The sequence below is a fragment of the Salvelinus namaycush genome, chromosome 26 (genome assembly GCF_016432855.1).
Source record: "Salvelinus namaycush isolate Seneca chromosome 26, SaNama_1.0, whole genome shotgun sequence".
NCBI classification, from domain to species: domain Eukaryota; kingdom Metazoa; phylum Chordata; class Actinopteri; order Salmoniformes; family Salmonidae; genus Salvelinus; species Salvelinus namaycush.
The window spans coordinates 13,481,289-13,507,714 of NC_052332.1; the positions used below are offsets into that span (position 1 = coordinate 13,481,289).

General features: G+C 40.1%; 1 protein-coding gene across 3 annotated transcripts in view; it reads right to left on the reverse strand.

The window, feature by feature from the left end:
• The window catches only part of LOC120020969 (erbin-like), a 145,185-nt gene that overhangs the window by 114,013 nt on the left and 4,746 nt on the right, over positions 1 to 26,426 (reverse strand). For all 3 annotated transcript variants that reach the window (XM_038964641.1, XM_038964642.1, XM_038964640.1), the window contains exon 2: positions 152 to 224. The gene's annotated coding sequence lies outside the window, so the exon portion shown is untranslated. The remainder of the gene's footprint in view (positions 1 to 151; positions 225 to 26,426) is intronic.

Sequence of the window (26,426 nt, forward strand, 5' to 3'; positions counted from 1 at the left end):
GCACGGATCAAAGTCAAGCCCAGTAAGTTGCTTATCATCTCTGTATGACTTACAGTAGCCACACATGGCTTTAACCATCAAATCGGAATGTTGACTATAGTAAACAGGAAAATATAAACACGGGCGGTCTACACGGCAATGCTTTTCTTACCTTGTCATTTACCTAGGCCCCTGGATCCCAGCTGATGGCAGGTGAGAGACCCAACAGCAGCACGGGTGCTTATCTGGGGAAGGGAATAAGCAGATTCGCTGTGTTAAGTACAGATGCACTTACGGTAAATCTTGTCAATCTAAGCGTTAAGACTAAATGACCTGTTATTGGCCCATTACCCATATCTTATTAGTAGGGTTTTTACATTTTAGAGGCCCCCGTTGGCCGTAGTGACAAAATGTTGCTTTTTTAAAGCTACTTTCATGCAATTCTACACATTTTGTCATAGGGTGGAGAGAAAAATTTACAATTTTAAAGCTAATTTCCTGCAATTCTACAGTTTATGCTATCTGAGTGACTCAAACATTAAAACAAAATCAACGGGGGCCCCATGCCATGAATTTTTGATTCTCCCTGGCTGTGTAGATTTTCTTTTAGGGATTGCTAGTTCTCAAAGATGATCTCATAAAAAAATATAGAGGTCCATTATCTTTTCTACATATCTGGTTTTAGTCATTTAAGTTTACAATTTAGTGGTTTTTCCAATGCAGAAAAAAAAACTGATTACGCAGGATTATCTGAGCCAAGTTATCTTTATCTACTTAAACCAATGTGGAGAATGATAGGGGAGTCTGATGTAAGGCTTTTGAAAAAGAGCTCATAGTAACACTAGGTGTCCAGGATTTCACCATCCCCCACGCTGAAGCTGGGGCGGCAGGTAGCCTGGTGGTTAGAGCGTTGGGCCAGTAACCGAAAGGTTGCTGGATCGAATCCCCGCGCTGACAAGGTAAAAATCTGTCGTTCTGCCCCTGAACAAGGCAGTTATGAGATCACTGTTCCCCGGTAGGCCGTCATTGTAAATAATAATTTGTTCTTAACTGAAAGCTCTGAGGCAGTGCATAGGTCTACATTTCATTTGGTGTCGTTTTGCATATTGACTTTTGTGACCCCCCCCCAATTGAATTTCTACAATAAACTTAAAATATACTAAATAACCTATATCTTGGGCAACAATTCCATTTATAAAACAGAAAGGTAAGCTGTGTTTACAATTTGATTCAATAGTCAAAGTAACCTAATAAGCCATCTTTAATGCATGCGAGCTAAATGGAAATTTAACTAGCCCATTATTGTATTTTTGTATGGACATGCATGAATAGAGTAATGGTGAATGAAACATTTGTGAGATGTCAGATGGATGACAATAGCTGTATTATTATGACTAAGGCAGGGAGCGGGATGAGAAATATGCATGACATTGTAGGCAACCAAAAGGACTGCGCCATTATTTTAACTTGTCACAAAGAAATATATTCTTTTTGACAAAACCTCTAGTTCAAAACAAATCAGAACCTTTTATTCTGAATAAAGCATATCGCAGTATGATAATCCTCCACTGTTGTTGTGGGAAAATTAATGATACTATTCTATTCCATTATGGTGGAACAACTAGGCTTGTTTAGGCTACATCTGTTCTTTGTCGTCTCAAAAACATTGCTAGATTAGCTGTATGTTTTGTCAAGATTGGGGCTAGAGGATGCTTTATCCTAAACTACATTATGAAAAGATATCCAAACACCTCTTGGAAAGCCACAGGAATAAAGTAGCATTAAAATACACAGCCTAGTGTAGACTAGAGTGTAGCCAGTAAGGCCCATACTGTGGCTAGACACTACACAGTGTAGAACATCCACACAGGATGGGGCTCAACAGTACACAGGGATATTTCTGCCATTGACAGTCTATATTTTGGGGGGTGGAAAAACCCTTTCAGTGTAAACTTAAACCAGATATTAAGTATGTAGAAGATATAGTGGACCTATATATATTTGTAAATAATATAATCGTTGAGAACTAACAATCACCAAAATAAAGAATTGAAAAATTCCCATAACAATTTAGCAGAATTGATTGTTAGAAAAATAACAGCATTAGCCATTGCAAAATGCATAGAATTGCAGAGAATTCGCTTTAAAACAGCTACATTTTCTCAGCTCCATGGATAAGTCTGTAGAATTTAAGGAAATTGGCTCAAAAATACACCAAAAAAAAACAGGGGGGGGCTTTAAAATGTTCTCTAAAATTCAGGTGTGCCAACTGCGCCCATTGCCACACCCCTTCCTACGCCCACTACCTAAGCCCCTTTTTGATGCAGACAAAACCCTGTGATAATAATGATCATTCCTCTTAGCCCAGTGTAGCATGCCCTACATCAGGCCAGTATTGTCTGCCTGTTCATGTCATTGCGGCCCGTGGCCTTGCCAGCTGATCTGACACAAACCCAAATCAGCCCTGGGCTCATCCCCACCCCCTGACTGTCCCTGTGCCGATACAGCACAATGGAGCTACAGTGCAGCCCAACGCAGTGTGTATGTGTGTAAGGGGTTTTAATTGCACACAGGCCCTGACTCTCACAGTCAGCTGAGCACACTATTTGGCTGCATCATCGCCACTTATTGCTTTCTGCTCCACTTCCTCAGGAGGGCTTTTATGTCTGTCATGTATTAAGGATGTACTGTGGCCACACACACGCAGCATCCATTTATAGGCCTACAGAATTCACACAGTACATATATATGCAAAAACACAAGAACTCACACATGCACCACTCACACAGGGCAGAGCATTAGGCAAGACTGGAGCAGTGGAGGACACAGTGTGGTGAGGGGGAGAGCAGGAAATAGCCTACCATTACAATGGACGCAGTGTGTACTGCATAGGCCTGTCTGTCATTCCTGGCACGTGTTTCGGCTACATGTAATATTGTGGTGTGCTTATGCATAAATATGCTCCTAGATTGTCTGTCTGTGTAGGCACTCCATATAAAATAAGGATTTGGGTTTGTGAATATGTAACAGCCATGCAGTAGTGAAAAGGGGAGGAAGGGAGAGAGAGGGAGTGAGTGAGACAGATGTTCTCTAAAGTGGGTCACAGAGGCAGGCAAATTAGTAGGGAGAGGCAGAGTGCACAGATGTGAGTTCAATTTGACAGACTGGCATGTCAAATGTTACACAAACTGACACCTCCCAACAAATATTAGGGTTATATTATACAGTCAACAAAATCTTGCGAATCGCCTACCAAGAATGGGTTTTTGGATGATATTAAACGGGCTACTGGCTACTTTTCAAAATGCGCATTGAGGCATAATCGGATGGTGTGGCGAGCGATGGCAAACAAACAACCAGCACATCAAACAGAATATTCAGCACAAGATGCTGAATTCAACATCACTGCACACAGTCTATTGAAAATGAGAACATGCACAGATTCAGAAAGGTGTGAGATGATAAGAGGAGGAATGGAACTAGGAGTCATCACATCAATCTAATGGTTAGTTCTGACACTGTCATCTGTGAGATAATGGTTTATTTAGCCCAACACAGCCAAGTGAAGGGGATTTTGTGTTGCCTCTTTCAACAACAACTTGTGTACAGCTACCAAGGCTTTCACCCCTCTAACACACATCATTATCTTTTACAAACCGACGTAAACAAATCTCTCAATGCCTCGGGCTCATTTCTGTATACAAAAATATCAAATGCTCTTCTCCATTATTGTCCCAGTATCACTCTCTGAAATGTCTTACAAAGACACTTACGGTAAAGCACACCCAAAGGAAGCCCAGAATTGCGAAATGGGCCGCCATTTAACGTGAGCATCAATATTTCTGAGAACACTATAGTGCTAATCGGCCGCTTTTCACTTATCTGCTCAGACATAGGCCTATCAATAAAACGTACCGTTTTTTACTGTATAGAATCCTGCTGTTGGCCATTTTAATCAAACAGCCCAGTCTCCTCAGCAACATACGGGTCAATGTCTGTAGATGACCTGTCCTGGTCTGACCCAGGGCTTCCGTTGGGTCTGAGTGGAGCGACCGGTGTTTAACACCATCATGTGTCCGAGTCCTACAGAGAACAAGGCTCTATCCTCACTAACTCAACACCCGTTCCCATCACTGCTGACTTGGCACACAAAATGAAAACCTTTTTAAAATGTTGATTGCTCTTTCCTCCTTCGGCAACCCGAACACAACCACCCGCCCACAGCAATGAGAAAATAGCATTCCACAAACTCCAGTGAATTACTGCCTTGGTTTAAAGACACCCTTTGCTCCTACATGGGGTGGGAGTTAAGTTAGGGAGCTGGAGCTATGAGGTTTCCATTTACACCAGCCAGCCATCAAGTGAAACTGGCCAACTGCCATTCTCTTGACTCAAGGACAATAGCAGTAGGCCTACAGTATGTACTTCAAATCGACGTGGGGTTTAATAGGCTGAACACCTTAAAGGGCATTTGTTTACTCAGTGCAGAGTGTACTCTCAACTAGTGATGCACTTATAACATTTTTTGGCCAATACCCGATATTTTCCTTGCAAAAAAAACGATACCGATAACAGATATTAAACATTTTAGCGGCCTTTTAAGCATTCTAGTACAGTTAAATAGTTAACACACACACAGACGCAGCGGTCTAAGGCAATGCATCTCAGTGCAAGAGGCATCACTACAGTCCCTGGTTCGAATCCAGGCTCTATCACATCCGGCCGTGATTGGGAGTCCCATAGGGCAGCGCACAATCGGCCCAGCGTCGTCCGGGTTTGGCCGGGGTAGGCCGTCATTGTAAATAAGAATTTGTTCTTAACTGACTTGCCTAGTTATATAAAAAGGTCACACACACACCAAAAAATTATTTTGTTGGCATTTACGTATGTCCCCATTACCATTAAAACATAATCAAAACTTATTTCTTTCACTTACTTGCTGTGCTGTTTCGTTGTTCATTTCTTCAGTCGTTTCATTCTCAACCAGGATTGCTATAGAATGCCGTTTGACCCAAATGGCGTTCCATAGTATGCATGTCGTGAAGCTAATAGCAGTGACGCTATTACTGTGCAACTCTGTTAGGGCAACATCGGACTAAATAGTGTACTTGGTAGTGTGTACTGGTGCTCGACCACTTGGCGAAAGCCAACATCACCCACGACAGAGAACGGTTGATTGTCAAGGGCAATGAATTCCATTATCTTGGCTTTAATGGATTTTGCCTTTGAGTTGTCTCGCTGAAATGTTACTCTTTCAAATGACTGCTCGACTTGTTGACTGCTTGATCCACACAGCAGACATTGTGGGCTAGTTTAGGAATGCTGTGTTGCACGTATAGCGCAAAATTTTACGTGGCGTCATTACGTCATGTCGGCTTTGACATCTGTTTTGCACATCGGGCGTTAAACTAGACATCAGCCGATACCGATGTTGGCATTTTTTAGCAATTTCGATATGTTCACCAATATATCGTGCATCTCTACTCTCAACCCTGTGAGTGTATGCAGGCTTTTGTCCACGTCGAGCTTAGCGCTAGCCTATAACACCCGTTTTTACTAATCAACTAATTGTTGAGACCTAGTGCTGGGGCTGGGACAAAATCCTCCACGCACACTGCAGCCCACCGAGAAAGGGAGCAAAAAGTAACTTTCATGGTGTCACACTATGCATATGTATTGGTTTTGTTGACAAAGCCACACAACCCAATGAACATAGAGATAAAAGCATTCTCTTGGGCCTCCTGATGACTTCCAGTTTATAACTGTCAGTTAACTGGCTGTTGATGAGTTGAACAAAGGGCAGATGTAAGGGGAATCAGTGAAAGGGGTGGACAGTGAACTTAATGTCAAAGCCAAAATGACTGAAATAGGCCCCATTTCTAGAGAGGAGACACAGGGGAACAGTCACTTTGATGTGCTACAGGGGGGACATTTATACATTAGCAGTCGAAAAGGCCAGACCCTACTCCCCATAGATGATGAATGGGGTTTCAATGTCATTTCTAAAGTGATTCAGATTAAAGAGAGGGAGTATGGGAGAGAGTGCAGACTTGTGCTTATTCTTAAGGACGCAGATAGAAAAATCCAACGGTTCCAAAGCTGCTGTCACAGGCAGCAGATAAATGGGTGATAGATACACTGAATCAAAATATAATTTGTGCACAAAATTTGAGGGAAATAAGGTTTTTGTGCGTATGGAACATTTCTGGGATCTTTTATTTCAGCTCATGAAACATGGGACGAACACTTGATATGTTGCGTTTATATTTCAAATGTTATATATTTTTTTGTTATACAGTACCAGTCAAAAGTTTGGACAGCTACTCATTCATGGTTTTTCTTTATTTTTACTATTTTCCACATTGTAGAATAATAGTGAAGACAACAAAACTATGAAATAACACATATGGAATACTTCCATTTTTGCAGTAATGCTGCAATTAGTTGGTTGTGATTTTCAGTTGAGCAGACATTTCCATATATTTTTGTTTGCTGCATGTGTGACATAATTCCACCAGTCCTATTTATGATATAATTTCCAAAGATACATTTAAAAAAAAAAAAAAAAAGTTTTTTTACCCATTGGTATATTTGAGTTTAACCACAATATTTTTTTGTTCTGTTTTTTTTCTTGGATTATATTGAAATTGCAACCAACTTTCTATGGCTTGTTTTTAAAAAAGCTATATTTGGGAGATGATTTCCTTCCTGAAAGTATAATCTGAATAAAGGGGAAAAGTCCATTCTTGAACATGGGGAGAGACATTTTCTAGAGAACCAGTTCAGATTTAAGTGAGAGGTCTAATGCTTTAATATTTAATAGTTTCTGCCCTCTGAATTCATATTAATTATAAAAATAGGCCCGTTTAATTTTATCTGGCTTGCCATTGCAAATAAAATTGAATATTTTTTTTCGCATAAAATTTAAATAACTGTTAGCTAGGTGTAGGAAAATAAGAAAATAGGTCAAATGGGATATGACTAAATCAGGGTGATTTTTCCACAAATAAAAAGGTATTTTACTTTCCATGGTAGCAAGATCTTATCTATTTTTGCTAACTTTCTATTCAAATATATTGGAGTGAGATCATAAACTTATTTCGGGATATGTCCACATCACCATCAAAACATTTTATTGGTAAACTTCACAGTAATGTAAAGGTTGTATTTTTTTTGTGATCCAATACGTAATATAGTACATTTATCATCATTTGGTTGTAATCTAGAGTGGTTAGAAAAAGTATCTAGATCCTCTGAGGCTGTGGAGGGATCCAAATTGTAGATTTAAAAGAAAACATGAATCATCAGCGTACAATGACACCTTTGTTTTTAAGCCCAGGATTTCTAACCCCTTGATATTGTTGGATCCGATTTTAATAGCTAACATTTCGATGGCCATAATAAATAGATACGCCGATAATGCACAACCTTGTTTTACTTCGACAGTTTAAAACTTTCTGAGTAGACATTATTTACTATTTTACACCAAGGGTTACCATACATGACAGTAACCCATTTTATAAGAGATTCTCCAAAATTTAAATGTTCCAGGCATTTATATATCAACTCCAGTCGTACTTTATCAAAAGCCTTTTCAAAGTCAGCTATGAATAGCAGGCCTGGTTTCCCAGATTTTTCATAGTGTTCTATTGTTTCCAGTATTATTTTATAATAACTTCCAACGTATCGTCCATGTAAAAAAAAAAGTATAATATCCGACAATTCCATTTTAATTTTATGCGCTATACATTTTGCATCACAACACTGAAGTGTAAGGGGCCTCCAATTTTTTTAATGGACTGGATCTTTATATTTACCACTTGTATCCCGTTTCAATAATAATGAAATCAGACCTTGTCGAGTGTCCGATAATCTACCATTTACAAAGGAGTGGTTAAAACATGCTGTTAACGGTCCACTGAGTATATAAAAAAAAAAGTTAGATATACCTCCACTGGTATGCCATCGAGGCCTGTTTTCCCGGACGTAACGGCTTTAACTGCATCAAGAAGTCCCTCTGTAAGGCCAGCATCCTGGAGTCGCCTCTTCAAGGTTGACTTTGAGACTGGGGTTTTGCGGGTACTATTTAATGGAGCTGCCAGTTGAGGACTTGTGAGGCGTCGGTTTCTCAAACTAGACACTAATGTACTTGTCATCTTGCTCAGTTGTGCACCGGGGCCTCCCACTCCTGTTTTTATTCTGGTTAGAGCCAGTTTGCGCTGTTCTTCATTTCTCAGAACAAGAATAAACTGACAAGTTTCAGAAAAAAGTCTTTTGTTTCTTGCTATTTTGAGACTGTAATCGAACCCAGAAATGCTGATGCTCCAGATACTCAACTAGACTGAAGGCCAGTTTTATTGCTTCTTTAAATAGCACGACAGTTTTCAGCTGTGCTAACATAATTGCAAAAGGGTTTCTAATGATCAATTAAAACTGATAAACTTGGATTAGCTAACACAACGTGCCATTGGCATTGGAACACAGGAGTGATGGTTGCTGAGAATGGGCCTCTTGACGCCTATTCCACAAAAAAAGATATATAATAATAATCTGCCGTTTCCAGCTACAATAGTCATTTACAACATTAACAATGTTTACACTATTTCTGATCAATTTGATGTTATTTTAAAATGGACAAAAAAAAGTGTTTTTCCCTTTCAAAAACAAGACATTTCTAAGTGACCACAAACTCTTGAATGGTAGTGTAGAACTTGAACGTGGGTCATCATTATTTGGTCCGTAAAGGTTAATGAGCCATATCCGTTTATGGCCCAATAATATATTTAAAATAATCCATCTACCATTCGGATCTGTTTGGACAATTCGCACATTCTGATCAAAATTACTGTTAATTAACATCACCCCTTTAGAGTTTATTTGCCCATGGGAGAAGTATATTTCATCCCCTAGTCCTTTTTCCACACAACTTCATCTAAAATTGTTGAATGAGTTTCCTGTAAAGAATCGATATTACTTCTTTAAGCCAGGTAAACATTGTTCGTCTTTTCTTACTATCTCCTAAGCGATTACAATTACAACTGGCTATACTTATTTCACCAGTTACCATAATGAGATACAAGTTTCAAATCTATTTCTCATAATATATGTTTGTAAACGTACCATTAAAAAGTACCACACTGTAGTGATTGAGTGTCCATATAGCTGTACCATATTTGCATTGCTACTAAGTAACCCTCCAATTGTTCTCCACTATTCCACCCCCTAAAGCCCCTTCCCATCCCAGGTTGGGATGTCATCCCAGTGACCGGCAAGCTACCCCCGTCCCCCCGGATCCCTAGCCCCCCCCCCCCCCCCCCCGAGAGACTAGGACACATCCTTCAAAAAGAGCACACAGTTCCACCCACAGAATAGAAGCAGATCAACCGCTAAAAGCATTTCCAATGCTCTCACCTCAATTTGCTTTATAGTGTTAGTTTTTAACTCTTTTATTTATATCCTGACAACTAGGAAAAGCTCAAACCAAGTTTATTCACCCACTGGGTCAGACAGCTGAACAGATAGACATATGCACACAAGCAGTTATTTAAACCTTCCTCATATGCTGAGTCTACTTACACATCTGGACAGGCAATGCATCTCTGATGCTAGACAGGACTTTAGTGATGCATGTTCTTTCTCACTTCATCTGACCTCAGCCCAAATTTGTCACTCCTCCCCAACTCATGGCTGTCCTGTTGACTTGTACCAGACTGTGGACCTTCTCCTTTCCATAGGAAACCTGATGTCTAACAATAACATGTTCGGACAGAATGTAAACATTCTGCATTCCCTTCTCTCCCTCAGTACCACGAACAAGGATATTTTAAGTTTAGAAGCCAGAACACATCAGTAGCGATTAAAAAACTATACGCAAGATGTTTGAATATCTTAATATCCATCATTAACAATTGATATGCGTAATAATGTTGACCCGTAGCACTAACATCTGTAGCCATGAAGTGCTTTAAAAACGGCTGGACATGGCTCACATCAACACCATTATCCCAGAAACCCTAGACTAACTCCAATTTGCATACCGCCCCAAGAGATCCACAGATGATGCCATTTCTATTGCACTCCATACCGCCCTTTCCCACCTGGACAAAATGAACACCTACAGTTGAAGTCGGAAGTTAACATACACCTTAGCCAAATACATTTAAATCAGTTTTTCACAATTCCTGACATTTAATCCAAGTAAAAAGTCCCTGTCTTAGGTCAGTTAGGATCACCACTTCATTTTAAGAATGTGAAATGTCAGGATAGTAGTAGAGAGAATGATTTATTTCAGCTTTTATTTATTTCATCACATTCCCAGTGGGTCAGAAGTTTACATACACTCAATTAGTATTTGGTAGCATTGCCTTTAAATTGTTTAACTTGGGTCAAACGTTTCGGGTATCCTTCCTCAAGCTTCCCACAATAAGTTGGGTGAATTTTGGCCCATTCCTCCTGACAGAGCTGGTGTAACAATCAGGCTTGTAAGACCTTGCTCGCACACGCTTTTTCACCTCTGCCCACAAATTTTCTAGAGGATTGAGGTCAGGGCTTTGTGGTGGCCAATTCAATACCTTGACTTTGTTGTCCTTAAGGCATTTTGCCACAACTTTGGAAGAATGCTTGGGGTCATTGTCCATTTGGAAGACCCATTTGCGACCAAGCTTTAACTTCCGAACTGATGTCTTGAGATGTTGCTTCAATATATCCACATCATTTTACTTCCTCATGATGACATCTATTTTGTGAAGTGCACCAGTCCCTCCTGCAGCAAAGCACCCCCACAACATGATGCTGCCACTCCCGTGCTTCACGGTTGGGATGGTGTTCTTTGGCTTGCAAGCCTCCCCCTTTTTCCTCCAAACATAACGATGGTCATTATGGCCAAACAGTTCTATTTTTGTTTTATCAGACCAGAGGACATTACTCCAAAAAGTACGATCTTTGTCCCCATGTGCAGTTGCAAACCGTGGTCTGGCTATTTTATGACGGTTTTGGAGCAGTGGCTTCTTCCTTGCTGAGCGGCCTTTCAGGTTATGTCGATATAGGACTCGTTTTACTGTGGATAAAAATACTTTTGTACCTGTTTCCTCCAGCATCTTCACAAGGTCCTTTGCTGTTGTTCTGGGATTGATTTGCACTTTTTGGAACCAAAGTACATTCATCTCTAGGAGACAGAATGCGTCTCCTTCCTGAGCGGTATGATGGCTGCGTGGTCCCATGGTGTTTATACTTGTGTACTATTGTTTGTACAGATGAACATGGTACCTTCAGGCGTTTGGAAATTGCTCCCAAGGATGAAGGAAGAACTAGACTTGTGGAGGTCTACAATAATTTTTCTGTAGGTCTTGGCTGATTTCTTTACATTTTCCCATGATGTCAAGCAAAGAGGCACTGAGTTTGAAGGTAGACCTTGAAATACATCCACAGGTACACCTCCAGCTGACTCAAATGATGTCAATTAGCCTATCAGAAGCTTCGAAAGCCATGACATAATTTTCTGGAATTTTCCAAGCTGTTTAAAAGGCACAGTCAACTTAGTGTATGTAAACTTCTGACCCACTGGAATTGTGAAACAGTGAATTATAAGTGAAATAATCTGTCTGTAAACAATTGTTGGAAAAATGACTTGTGTCATACACAAAGTAGATGTCCTAACCGACTTGCCAAAACTATTTGTTGACTCCAGAAATTTGTGGAGTGGTTGAAAAACGAGTTAATGACTCCAACCTAAGTGTATGTAAACTTCCGACTTCAACTGTATGTGAGAATGCTATTCATTGGTTACAGCTCAGCGTTCAACACCATAGTGCCCTCAAAGCTCATCACTAAGCTAAGGACCCTGGGACTAAACACCTTCCTCTGCAACTGGATCCTGGACTTCCTGACGGACCACCCCCAGGTGGTAAGGGTAGGTAACAACACATCTGCCACACTGATCCTCAACACGGGGGCCCCTCCCCTCCTGTACTCCCCGTTCACCCATGACTGCATGGCCAAGCACGACTCAAACACCATCTTTAAGTTTGCTGACCACACAGGTGGTAGGCCTGATCACCTACAACGACGAGACAGCCTATAGGGAGGAGGTCAGAGACCTGGCCATGTGGTGCCAGGACAACAACCTCTCCCTCAAAGTGATCAAGACAAAGGAGATGATTGTGGACTACAGGAAAAGGAGGACCGAGCACGCCCCCATTCACATCGACGGGGCTGTAGGGGAGCAAGTTGAGAGCTGCAAGTTCCTTGGTGTCCACATCACCAAACTATCATGGTCCAAACACACCAAGACAGTCATGAAGAGGGCATGACAATGCCTATTCCCCTTCAGGAGACTAAAAAGATTTGGCATGGGTCCCCAGATCCTTACACCACAGGGGCCAAGCTTCCTGCCATCCAGGACCCGTATGTCAGGCGGTGTCAGAGGAAGGCCCTAAAAATTGCCAAAGACTCCAGCCACCCTAGCCATAGACTGTTCTCTATGCTACCACACGGCAAGCGGTACCAGAGCGCCAAGTCTAGATCCAAAAGGCTTCTTAACAGCTTCTACCCCCAAGCCATAAGACTCATGAACAGCTAATCAAATGGCTACCCGGACTACGTTATTCTTCTTACTTTTTTTTTTTTAAGGCATTTTATTAAAACTGCGTTGTTGGTTAAGGGCTTGTAAGTATGCATTTCACTGTAAGTTGTATTCGGCGCATGTGACAAATAAAAATTTGATTTTATTGTTACCTATAAATCAGGATTGCCATTGTATTACATTTTCCTCAAGCAGATATTGTCCCTAACATCCTTACCCCCTAGCAACAGATGTTGGCTACACACACACACAACCCCTTTCCCCACAATCAACTACAAGCTCAGATGCTCAACGGTTGTTACATACCAGAGCCCAACTCAAGGAAGGACTTGATTTACGAATGCATATACAGTTACAGCTGTTTGAGAAAGCACGCAGGATTGAGCAGAAATGGGGAGATTTGATTTACTAATGTCAAGTCCTAGGTGATGAGATCAGATACACCCCCTTCCCCTGAAACAAACACAGGCCCCCATTGTAACCATTTTCCCAAGCCTCTCAGATCTTTGATTATTTTGTGCCACCAAGGTCACAATAATATGCCCCTTCTCTGATTGTCCGAGTGTGACCACCTCCCCATAGGTTCCTGCAGCCAGTGTTGCCAGCACTGCCACTACCGGAATCCCCACCGGCCAGGTACAAGGTTGTCATTAGCAGCTTTGAGAACGTCCTTGTATATTATGCTTTCCCATCAGAGGGATCTGGCTTGGTAGAACCAACCCTGCCAGGCAGGCTCAGAATCTTGAGGGGGCTGTGCTGCCCAGTAGGCCTCTGTCCACATTCCTCTTTTGGCTGCATATAGCAAACTTACAGGAAGTTCATAAAACGGATAAGGACTTCTCGTTAGTGTATGGGTCGCTCAGGTGGGTGTCTAGGGTATAGGGTTGTGGACCGTTCCATCATGAGAGGACAACAAATAAATAAAATTAGATGTATCATTTATTTAAAAATGTATATCCCTCAGCTGCACAAAATTGATAGCTCTCTCACGCAACCCCTGCTCAGACACACATTCGTTCTGGGATATGCAACCATTTCCTTTTAATGCCACAATTTTCCAACACAAAAACATACCACACCTTCCATCACAATACATACACACATACTGTGCTCTTCTATGTCTGTTTGCTATGTTTTTTATCTCCACCATGTTGTTTGAGTACTTGTGTTCCAACTCGTTATATTTGAAGATGCATTATTTACCAAGTTACCAATCATTATTTACCAATCTTTTTTTCTAACTGTCTTATCAGTTTATAAAACACAAAACATTTCAAGTTAGGGAATGTTGTAAAATAATTATTTATCTTGAATGGTATAGTGTAGTTTATTTAACTTAATTGCTGTATTTGTTTTGGTATTATTACAATCCCTACCATGGCTAGTATTTGGTGTTCCATTATTCGACACTGAGAAACTTTGTAATTTTTAGAATAGCCATGGAGTAGTCTGTGTGTCTCGGAATATTTGGTTCGCAATATTTGGTCAATATACAGTTTATCGACTACGAGAGCTACACGCTTCCCTTTTAAACCGATTCTCCTTGAAGATTGCAGAACGGCGCAAAGTTCTGTACACTATCTCCCCCGGGGACTGATCATTCATGCCTATTTTCATGCCAGTGGGTCTTTTACCCATTACTTTATCCTTAAAGAAAGGAAATTTGGCAACGATTGGGCGCTTCGATAGATATCTCTCTCTGTCCGAAATGGTGTACACATTCAAGTTGGATTTTAAAATCTACAGCATCGAATGGGATTTGAAGCGCTGTAAGAAAGAAGTCCTTCACTACTCTTTCAGGAACTTCTCTTTCTTGAATACCAGTAAGTACTAGATTCTCTCTCATATATCTAGTCTGTCAAGTAACACTTCTCTCAGAAAGAGGTTTTCCTTTTTAAGTTCATTAATCCGTTTCTATCGTATTGACTGTCCCTTTTAGGTTGTTTCCTTCTCCATTGTCGCAGCATTTTGGTCACTCATTTCGAGGCTTGCCTTCAACTTCTTTATATATCTTTACTGACTAACTCAAGTATGCCCAGTTTGTCATTTAGCGACTTTAACAGATTGCTTTCCACCCTTACCAGTCCCTGTGGTGAAGAGCATAAATCGTCTGTATGCGTCGAGGAGTCACGTTTTCTTTTGGAGATTGATTCTCCTTGTTAACATTTTTTTACATTTTAGTCATTTAGCAGACGCTCTTATCCAGAGCGACTTACAGTAGAGTGCATACATTTTATTACATTTTACATACTGAGACAAGGATATCCCTACCGGCCAAACCCTCCCTAACCCGGACGACGCTATGCCAATTGTGCGTCGCCCCACGGACCTCCCGGTTGCGGCCGGCTGCGACAGAGCCTGGGCGCGAACCCAGCCCAGACTGGGCGCGAACCCAGAGACTCTGGTGGCGCAGCTAGCACTGCGATGCAGTGCCCTAGACCACTGCGCCACCCGGGAGGCCGTTAACTTATGGCTGCAGGGGCAGTATTGAGTAGCTCTGATTAAAGGTGCCCATTTCAAAACGGCCTCGTACTCAATTCTTGCTCGTACAATATGCATATTATTATTACTATTGGATAGAAAACACTCTCTAGTTTCTAAAACCGTTTGAATTATATCTGTGAGTAAAACAAAACTCATTTGGCACAAACTTCCTGACCAAGAAGTGGAAAGTCTGAAATCGATGCTCTGTTCTACTTCCTGCCTATACATGGGCATGATACGTAAGAGTATACGTGCACTTCATAGACCTTCCCCTGGATGTCAAGAGGCTGTGAGAGAAGAAATTTCGTGTTTATCTTGGTCTGAATTGGAATACAAGCTCTTTGTATGACGTGTCCCTCATTTCCGGTACTCTTGGGAGCGCGAGGTGGACAGTGGGATTGCCTTCTGTTTAGCTGCCGTTATGGACGACTACTATCTCCGGCTCTGATTTTATTTGATACATGTGACCATATCATCGTAAAGTATGTTTTTTCAATATAGTTTAATCAGATTATTGAATTTTTTTCGGGAGTTTTGCCGTGTTCCGTTCTCTGACTTTGTTGACGTTGGAGAGATCCGTGCCACTTGGCTAGTGCGCGTGCTAAATGAAGAGAGAAAGTTGCCGTTCTAAATCCAAACAACGACTGTTCTGGACAAAGGACACCTTGTCCAACATTCTGATGGAAGATCAGCAAAAGTAAGAAACATTTTATGATGCTATTTCATATATCTGTCGTAGATGTGAACTAGTCGTCGGCGCCCAAGTGTTTCTGGCTATTGTGCTAAGCTAATATAACGCTACATTTTGTTTTCGCTGTAAAACACTTAATAAATCGGAAATATTGGCTGGAATCACAAGATGCCTGTCTTTCATTTGCTGTACACTTATGTATTTTTCAGAAATGTTTTATGATGAGTAATTAGGTATTTGACATTGGTGTCTGTAAGTTTTATGGCTGCGTTCGGTGCAATTTCTGATTGTAGCTGCAATGTAAACTATGATTTATACCTGAAATATGCAAATTTTTCTAACAAAACATATGCTATACAATAAATATGTTATCAGACTGTCATCTGATGAAGTTGTTTCTTGGTTAGTGGCTATTTATATCTTTATTTGGTCGAATTTGTGATAGCTACTGATGGAGTAAAAAACTGGTGGAGTAAAAAAAGTGGTGTCTTTTGCTAACGTGGTTAGCTAATAGATTTACATATTGTGTCTTCCCTGTAAAACATATTAAAAATCGGACATGTTGGCTGGATTCCCAAGATGTGTACCTTTCATATGCTGTATTGGACTTGTTAATGTGTGAAAGTTAAATATTTAAAAAAATATATATATTTTGAATTTCGCGCCCTGCATTTGAGCTGGCTGTTGTCATAAGTGTACCGACGTCGGGCTTGCAGCCATAAGAAGTTAACTCTCCTACATGTTTGAGTGTTGCCTGTTTTCGTAATATTTAAAATCAATAAATTTCTCAAGCCTTATGATTTGTTTAGTTATTCAGATTGAATGTTACGAGTATATGAAGTGCTAATATATAGTCTAACTTACAGATATTGAATATTATGTTTTTATCTTGAGGAAATCTGCACCGCTGTGTTCAGTCCGCCATCTCTTTTCGAGAGCCAAGTCTACCTACCCTAGTACTTTGTGATAATATGCAAACCATAACTCAAAATATGTTGATTGACACCAAAACTTTATTAAAACTTTAGGGATAGGGGGCAGCATTTTCACTTTGGATGAATAGCGTGCCCAAATTGAACTGCCTCCTACTCTGTCCCAGATGCTAATATATGCATATTATTATTACTACTATTGGATAGAAAACACTCTGAAGTTCCTAAAACTGTTTGAATGATGCCTGTGAGTATAAGAGAACTCATATGGCAGGCAAAAACCAAACAGGAAGTGGGAATTCTGAGGCTGGTCGATTTTCAACTCATCGCCTATTGAAATCCCAGTGGAATATGGATCTGTTTGCACTTCCTACGCCTTCCACTAGATGTCAACAGTCTGTAGAACCTCGAATGAAGCTTCTACTGTGATGTGGGGCCGGATGAGAGGGAAATTAGTCAGTGGTCTGGCAGAGAGCCAGGTCCTGGTCACGCGCATTCCAAATGATATCGACTTGCGTACCATTACTTCTACAGACACAAAGGAATTCTCCGGTTGGAACGTTATTGAATATTTAGGATAACAACATCCTAAAGATTGATTCTATACTTAGTTTGACAAGTTTATTCGACCTGTAATATAACTTTTTGAAGTTTTCGTCCGACGTTATGCGGGACCTGCAAGAGCGATTGGATGTGTGTACTATACGCGCTAACAAAAGTAGCTACTTGGACATAAATAATGGACATTATCGAACAAAACAACCATTTATTGTGGAACTAGGATTCCTGGGAGTGCATTCTGATGAAGATTATCAAAGGTAAGGGAATATTTATAATGTAATTTCGTATTTCTGTTGACTCCAACATGGTGGAGAAATGTTGTTTATATCTGAGCACCGTCTCAGATTATTGCATGGTGTGCTTTTTCCGTAAAGTTTTCCGTAAAGACACAGCGGTTGCATTAAGAACAAGTGTATCTTTAATTCTATGTAAAACATGTATCTTTCATCAAAGTTTATGATGAGTATTTCTGTTATTTGACGTGGCTCTCTGCAATTTCTCCGGATATTTTGGAGGCATTTCTGAACATGGCGCCAATATAAACTGAGATTTTTGGATATAAATATGCACATTATCGAACAAAACATACATGTATTGTGTAACATGATGTCCTATGAGTGTCATCTGATGAAGATCAAAGGTTAGTGATTCATTTTATCTCTATTTCTGCTTTTTGTGACTCCTATCTTTGGCTGGGAAAATGGCTGTGTGTTTTTTGGACTTGGCGGTGATCTAACAATCATATGTTGTGTTTTCGCTGTAAAGCATTATTTTTTTTAATCAGACACGATGGGTAGATTAACAAGATGTTTATCTTTCATTTGCTGTATTGGACTTGTTAATGTTTGAAAGTTACATATTTCTAAAAATATTTTTGAATTTCCCGCGCTGCTTTTTCAGCGGAATGTTGTCGAGGGGTTCCGCTAGCGGAACGTGTGTCCTAGAAAGGTTAATTTACTTAATTGTACACTCTTTCATATCTCTTCCAAAGATGATCTATTGCCAGCAGCGTCTGAAATGCATACTCCTCATGTCCCCTCTTCTCGCCTCCTTAAAAAAAGGTCAGAAGGGAGGGACCTCTGGCTTTCTCATCCAATGGATTTTGAGAATGAGGAGGCTGCAAGGAGTATGCAATTGAGATTCTCCCTTTGTGTATGTGTGTGAGAGAGAGAGAATATGACTCCGATGGGCCACACTCTTGCCTCGTTAATGATGTCATTACCGGTTACAGCGCACACTTTAATAAAATACGCTTCTTCTATGCAAAGGTTGTTGATCAGTACATTAAAATAAGTCCCAAATGGAAGAGAAATAGATTTTCATGGGGATACAGATGACATCAGCCAAAACAACCTCAATAACTCAAAGCATGCACACTCCTATTGAATATGCATTCACCTGTATTGTGAATAGGCCTAGGCTACATCTTTATTTACCCAGTTTATCAATAGAGATTTACCATTATGTTAGATTGTATAATTGATGTATGCATTAGCCTAATGAATCAAAGTGAAAAGTCTGGTATCGTGACAACACTAGTCTCATGTGAGTGAATTTACATGTCCCATGTAACAATGAGTTGAAATCCACTTAATTGTTTTGTGGCACATTATTTTCTTCTGTTGTGTTTCATAGGCCTATAGCCAGCCACGAAATCACACGCATAGGCCATTTACTGTTCTTTGATTGACGACAGCACAGCTCGTGTTTACTAGTTTATAAAAAGGTGTCGATCTCCTTCATCCCTTTGCTATTTATAAATCATACAGCTTATTCATATGTCCATGTAATCGCATTGGGACAAAATAAAACCAAACGATCTTGTTTGTATTTTCCTAGGATTTGAATCCCATGTCAAGACTTGCCAGTGACTGCTAGAGTGACTCGTCAGTGTAGCCTAGTGATGGATAGTTTGCGAACTAACGTCTCCTTCTGTACAGATATTTTCGATGAACTGAACCGAATCGCATTGAGAGAGCCATTGATTTGGCTCCCTAATAATTTATGAAAACAGATGAAGATGTTGAATCTGGAGGCCTCCCGAGTGGCACAGCGGTCTAAGGCACTGCAGTGCTTGAGGCGTCACTACAGATCCGGGTTCGATCCTGGGCTGTGTTGCAGCCGGCCATAAACGGGAGGCCCATGAGGCGTTGTACAATTGGCCCAGCGTCGTCCGGGTTAGGGGAGGGTTAGTACGGTGTTTCCTCCGACACATTGGTGCAGCTGGTTTTCGTGTTAAGTGAGCAGTGTGTCAAGAAGCAGTGCGGCTTGGCAGGGTCGTGTTTCGGAGGACGTATGGCTCTCGACCTTCGCCTCTCCCAAGTCCGTACGGGAGTTGCAGTGATGGGATAAGACTAACTACCAGATGGATTTCACGAAACTGGGAAGGGGTAAAAAGTAATACAAATTTTTAAAAATCAAAAAGGAAGATGTTGAATCCTCACTGCAAGAACAATAGGTAGTGGCGAGCCGCATTCTGGTCCAAAATATGATAAAAGAACAGATTGAAGGTTATAAATGCAATTGTCATAATACTTTATGGTACTAAATAGTTACTTTGTCTTGATTGTGAACCCTTTGGGATTACCTGGATTTCTGCATAAATTGGTCAAAATGTGATCGGAACTTCCACTAAGTCACAACAATAGACAAGCACAGTGTGCTTAAACTAATAACACACAAATTGTATTTGTCTATATTGAAAACATAATTTAAACATTCACAGCGTGGGTTGGGAAAAGTATGTGAAACCCTAGGCTAATGACTTCTCCAAAAGCTAATTGGAGTCAGCTAACCTGGAATCGAATCAATGAGATGTTGGTTAGAGCTGCCCTGCCCCATAAAAAAAATACTCACAAATGTTAAGTTTGCCATTCACAAGAAGCATTGACTGATGTGAACCATGTCTCGAACAAGAGATCTCAGAAGACCTAAGATTAAGAATTGTTGACTTGCATAAAGCTGGCAAGGGTTACAAAAGTATCTCTAAAAGCCTTGATGTTCATCAGTCCACAGTAAGACAAAATGTATATAAATTGAGAAAGTTCAGCACTGTTGCTACTCTCCCTAGGAGTAGCCGTTCTGCAAAGATGACTGCAAGAGCACAGCGCAGGAAGGCTCAATGAGGTTAAAAAGAATCCTAGTGTCAGCTAAAGACTTACAGAAATCTCTGGAACATGCTAACATCTCTGTTGACGAGTCTACAATACGTAAAACACTAAACAAGAATGATGTTCATGGGAGGACACCACGGAAGAAGCCACTAATGTCCAAAAAATAATAATAACATTGCTGCATGTCTGAAGTACGCAAAAGAGCACCTGGATATTCCACAGTGCTACTGGCAAAATATTCTGTGGACAGATGAAACTACAGAGAAGTGTTGGAAGGAACACATAACACTATGTGACGAGAAAAATAGGCTCAGCACACCAACATTAAAACCTCATCCCAACTGTAAAGTATGGTGGAGGGAGCATCATGGTTTGGCCTGGTTTGCTGCCTCAGGGCCTGGACAGCTTGCCATCAGACAGAAAAAATAATTCCCATGTTTATCAAGACATTTTGAAGGAGAATGTAAGGTTGTCTGTCTACCAATTGAAGCTCAACTGAAGTTGGGTGCTGTAACAGGATGACCCAAAATGCAGAAGTAAATCAACAACAAAATGGCTTCAACATAAGAGTCTTGACCTCAACCCAATTGAGATGCTGTGGCATGACCTCGAGAGTGGTTCACACCATACATTTCAAGAATATGGCTGAAACGAAACAGTTTGTAAAGAGGAATGGTCCAAAATTCCTCCTGACCGTTGTGCAGGTCTGATCCGCAACTACAGAAAACATTTGGTTGAGGTTATTGCTGCAAAAGGAGGGTCAACCAGTTACTAAATCCAAGGGTTCACATACTTTTCCCACCATACACTGTGAATGTTTACACAGTGTGTTCAATGAAGAGATATATAATTGTATGTGTTTTATTAGATTAAGCAGACTTTTTGTCTATTGTTGTGACTTAGTTGAGAAGATCTGATCAAATTATGACCAATTTATGCAGAAATCCAAGTAATTCCAAAGGGTTCACATACTTTTTCTTGCCACTGTATATTGATAGGCCTACTGATTTGACTAAATTGTCGACAATGGAGTAGGCAACTGCTGCTTTCTGTGTAGCAAAGCACATGTTTAACACCTGCTGAAGTTTTCAATCATACATGTAGGTCTATTCGTGGGCGTCTGATTTTGTATAAAAATGGGGGTGCACAATCTGGCAAGGGTCTAGGGGTACTCCCCTTGAAAATGTTTGAAAGAGTAGACTAGATTTAGTCGTTATAAATTCAAATTGAAAGGGTAGACGAGTAATCTAGTTGGAAAAATGTGTCTAATCTATCGCCTTCCCTCAAAGTCCCACCCACAGTGATTGATCAACAAGTCTGACTCTGAAACCCTACCAACTCTGTGACTCAAACATCCTGCCCCATTTTCCCCCCAAAAGTAAAAATTGCCTTAAAAATGTCACTTAACAGAATGCTAACAAGTACTAAGGCATTCTCATTGTGGATGCTAGGTAAATGCTAATGAGCACATGTAAACATTTACTGTTAGGACAGACAACCCAGCTCATAAAGTTATGCAAGTATCTCAAACACACAGTTTGCAGCACACACTCAAAACAAACATTAAGCAGCAGGGATCTTAATCCAGGAGGGGATTGTCTTTGCTGCTGTTACTAAGAAGCTTAAACTGGCATGCTAACAGAAACCAGATGGAGAGAATTTATTTGGCACATCTTAGATAGCTAACTTAATAGTTATAATCTATATAGCTGACAAACAGTAGTGAATTTCATACAAGTGTAAATTGATCACCTCACTTAAGTTCTGCTGCAGGAGTGACTTACCTCACGTGCTTTTTTGTAAACAAACACATGACTGGCTCAAATTGCTGTTTTGGGAAACTATCCCATGTCTTTTTCCAAATAACCTGGTATATACGGTATACCGCCCAAGCCCCATTTTTCAGAAATTTTAATTGCAAAGTCATGTCTTTCTAGTCAATATCACAACACATTTTACCAATCTGTGAGGTAAAGTTGTTAAAATATTCAATAATTTAGCAGTGTATTTCAGATGGAATCAAAGCATTGGAATGTACCAGAGGCCACCAAAATAGAGCTCGTCCCCCCCCAGTGAATACACTAGCACTCGAGAGAAAGGGTTCCGTACATCTTAATAGAAACATTCCACAGCACTTACACAATCACTCAGACCCGACGCATTGCTCTGTAGTAATGGATCTGGAGGATGCGTCTAAATATTTCCTTTCCAGGGGGAGGAAAGGATCAGGTCATTGCGAAGAAGATGGCTCCATGGAAAATGCCATAAATCACTACGGTAAGGTTTGACTGGTGAGAGGGGCCTTAACTTCTATGCATCATTGTTGCCTGCCGTGTCAGCTTTTTGCCATGCTGAGGAAGCAATGAATCTAGAACTATTTGTTGAGACAGAGCGAGAGCTAAAATAGTGGCACAACAACCGATTACATCCAGAGATAGAAACACTGAGCAAGGCAAAGGGAAAATACATGGGGTGTGCTTACAACAACATTGTCAGGGACATAACATCTTGTTTTCAGTGTCTAGCTTTGTATTGCGCCACCGATATCCTATTTTGTAAATGCCCTTTGATATTCTTCTGTGTTGTTTTGCAACTATTGAGTGACATGCATGGGTGGTTAGAGCAATACGGCCCATCACTCGTTCTTGGTCATCAAGCAAGACAATATCAACATCTTCCTCAAATCAGAAATGTGCGAGTCTGCCAAAAATATCTTCCATTGGAGAATAGTGTGTTGGGTTTAGTGGAAAATCTGAGGTCTTGGCGAATTCAAGTCAATTTCACATGAAATCTCTCTACATAATCCTCTTACACAGCTGGTTATTTGCACAGGCGAGCCAGTGGAACTGGCATGATCAAAGATGGGCTTACATCCATAGAAATAGAATGAATAGAGTGGGCGTCCCCATTCAAGTCAATGATAGCATAATGGTTGGACTGGTGGCCATTGTGAGCAGAGCCATATAAATAGAGTTAGGCCAGGTTTTAGAACAGCCGCCATGTTAGAACCAATATAAAACTTTATTCTTGAAATGTTGGTGATGTAACAATACGAGAGTGCGTCTGACAGTTCGCTAAGAAATGACCCGCTGTAAGCAAGCAAAACAGAGCAGCGAAATTAACATACATTTGTATTGATTAGCATTCGGGATAATGCATATCCAAGTCTTTACTGTGTTGTAGTGTCAACAAATTGCATATCTGGGTCTTTCTATAAATAAAAAAATGGGGCCAACGTGTTGACATTGGGATCAAAATTTCTAAAAATGGGTTGAAACAACAACAAAAAAATGATATTTTCCATGCAGTACCACATGTATTTAGAGGAATAAAATGTAATATATGCAAACTGACCCATAACTCCACCTATACACATAGTGAATAGTCCTGAGCCTGAATACACAAAACATTAAAAACACTTTCCTAATATTGAGTTGCACAATCCATGTCTACATTTTCTCAAGGCTTAAAAATCTTTATTAAACCCGTCCCTTCCCCTTCATCTACACTGATTGAAGTGGATTTAACAAGTGATATTAATAAGGGATTCACCTGGTCAATCTATGTCATGGAAAGAGCGTGTTCATACATGAGCAAGTCAAATTCAAGGACATTTTCAAGCACTTATTTGTAATTTTCAGGGACCTCATGTTATACAATTGTATAATTTATATAAATTTTACATAAGGCCTAATATAGAACCCCTCCATCCCCACAAAAAGCATGAAAAAAAGTGTAAAAGAAAAAGTAGGCCATTACCACTAAGAATAAATCATGTTTTAGACCTTGAAAATGCATTGATAATCAAATTATTATTACAGTCTAAAATATGTGACAATAATATGGACATTGGCTACAGAAAGATCGCCATGCCTGCATCCAATGTGGCCAACGCAGGCACACATAATAAATTCATGAATAGCGGTAGAATTAATCTCGCCATCACTGTTTTTATCATGTGAAAGTGACCAAAAACCAGGTTCCTTTTTTAATGGAAGGATTTGTACGGAAAGCCAAGTTGAAGCCAACAGATGTTGTCGTCCTCATAACAACCACACGTGATTTAACCGCAACAGAGTAGCGCAACACCCTCCAATTAAAGCGGCGAGAAACAAACTAAAGCGGCCACATCTCACACAAAAACAGGTTAAAAAAAAATGTAAATCATGGAGCAAGAACTTCTAAATTGGCTACAATAATTACAAGGACTTTTCAAGCACCAATTTGAGGAAATGTCTGATTATAAAGGTAGGCCCATTCCAGTAAACTACTTCAAGCCCTGTATTGCAGGTCTAACATGGAAAACAAAATGTCATGTTATTTCATTACCAGATCATGTTGTGAATAAGCCCACTAGGCTATGTAATCAGTATATCCAGAATAATTAATAGGAATAGCGTTGAGTGTTGCTCAATAGTCTATTTTACACAATTGCGCATTGTCTAATCCGAGACACAAAAACATGAAATCATTACCTTGATATTTTCTCTGTTAAATCTAATGACACCCTGCTGCAAATCAAGCAGAAAACAGATTATCAACAATTGGCTAGGGATATTAGATCCAACGTGGATCCAGCCACAAACCGCCTTCACCGGCATAATGAACGAGACACCAATATATTCTGGACATTCCTCAACGAACACCTTTTTTTCAGCACTTGAATTGTTGTTGCATCACATGCGCTATCACAACAGCTGTTCATCACTTGACAGTAATTCGGAAAATTGCTTCCTAGATCTGATGACGATGTGTGAAAATATCACAACGTAACTAATCAGCTGGACACCAGCTACGCATCCAACAAGTATTATGCATAAGTATTGAAGTACCAATTTATTGTTAGTATCAATATAGGTTTTAAATATCAAGGTGACTCTTTCGGTTAGAAGCATTCGATTTTGCAATCCCATTTATTTTTTGGGGTTTGTGTGCCCATGAAAACTGTTTTCACCGTGTAACATATGACAGGAAACGTTAATTACACTGCATTTGAGAGCTCTATACAAAGAAAAAAAATAACTGTCCTACAGCTAGATCCAGGATTCTTAAAGGGTTCAAGCTCAATGTCTAATTTAACTGATTAATGCTTAATATATGATTAACGATAACTTACACTGCCATAAATGCATGGACAGAAAAGTAATGTTTTGTCACACGATTTTGGACAAATCAGTCAAGACACCAACCATGATAAAGGATTAAAGATAGGTTTTAAATCAACTCGTACATTTGACTGAATATAAATCACCCATATACTGTATAGGTAGGCCTACAGCACATATCCCCACAACATACTGCTGCTGTGTCATGTTGGCCACATGATGAGGGGTAAGGGAAAATATATAGTACGCATGGAAACCATCCTAATTATCTAATGTAAACGTGCATTATGCAACACTTTCACCTACAATAGCAATTAGCCTAATGTAAGCCCTGCCTATGTCTTCAAAATCTAAGTGGAAGTTGAAATAATTATAGAAATCTTTCAATTGTAATAGGTAGGGCCCTAAGGAGTTCATTTTCAGAGACAAAACGGGCTGAATCACTGAGTCAGCCAGGTGTCGGGAACATATCCTCTTTGTTCAACACCATCAGGACAAGACATCTTGTCTCGTGGAACATGAAAGCAGGAATAGTGACACAAATTAGAAATACAATTTAAATAGATAGTTACATATTGGGATATTATTTGACGATACAGCGTATCTTTTTGACAATATCGCAATATTATTTTTGAGCTAGTTGACTGTAACTGCACCAAAACTCAGTATTTCCCCTTCCTTTTCACATTTCGAGCCAATCCGTTGTCATCACTTTTATTACCATGACTGATCAAAGCCATGAGAAAACAAGTTCTCTTGTCCCTCGGGAGAAGACATATGGTGAGCAATATGTTTGGAATATCGAAAGACAATAAAATCACATTCATGAATTGCAATACATACCATATTGGCACCTAAGTATCGTGATACTACTGTATCGTGAGGTCCCTCGCAATTCCCATCCCTAAGCAGGAAGTAAACAAAAAAGTTGATGGGGAAGAGTACTTCCATATTGAGTCAGTGTGGAGGTATTGGTTCTAT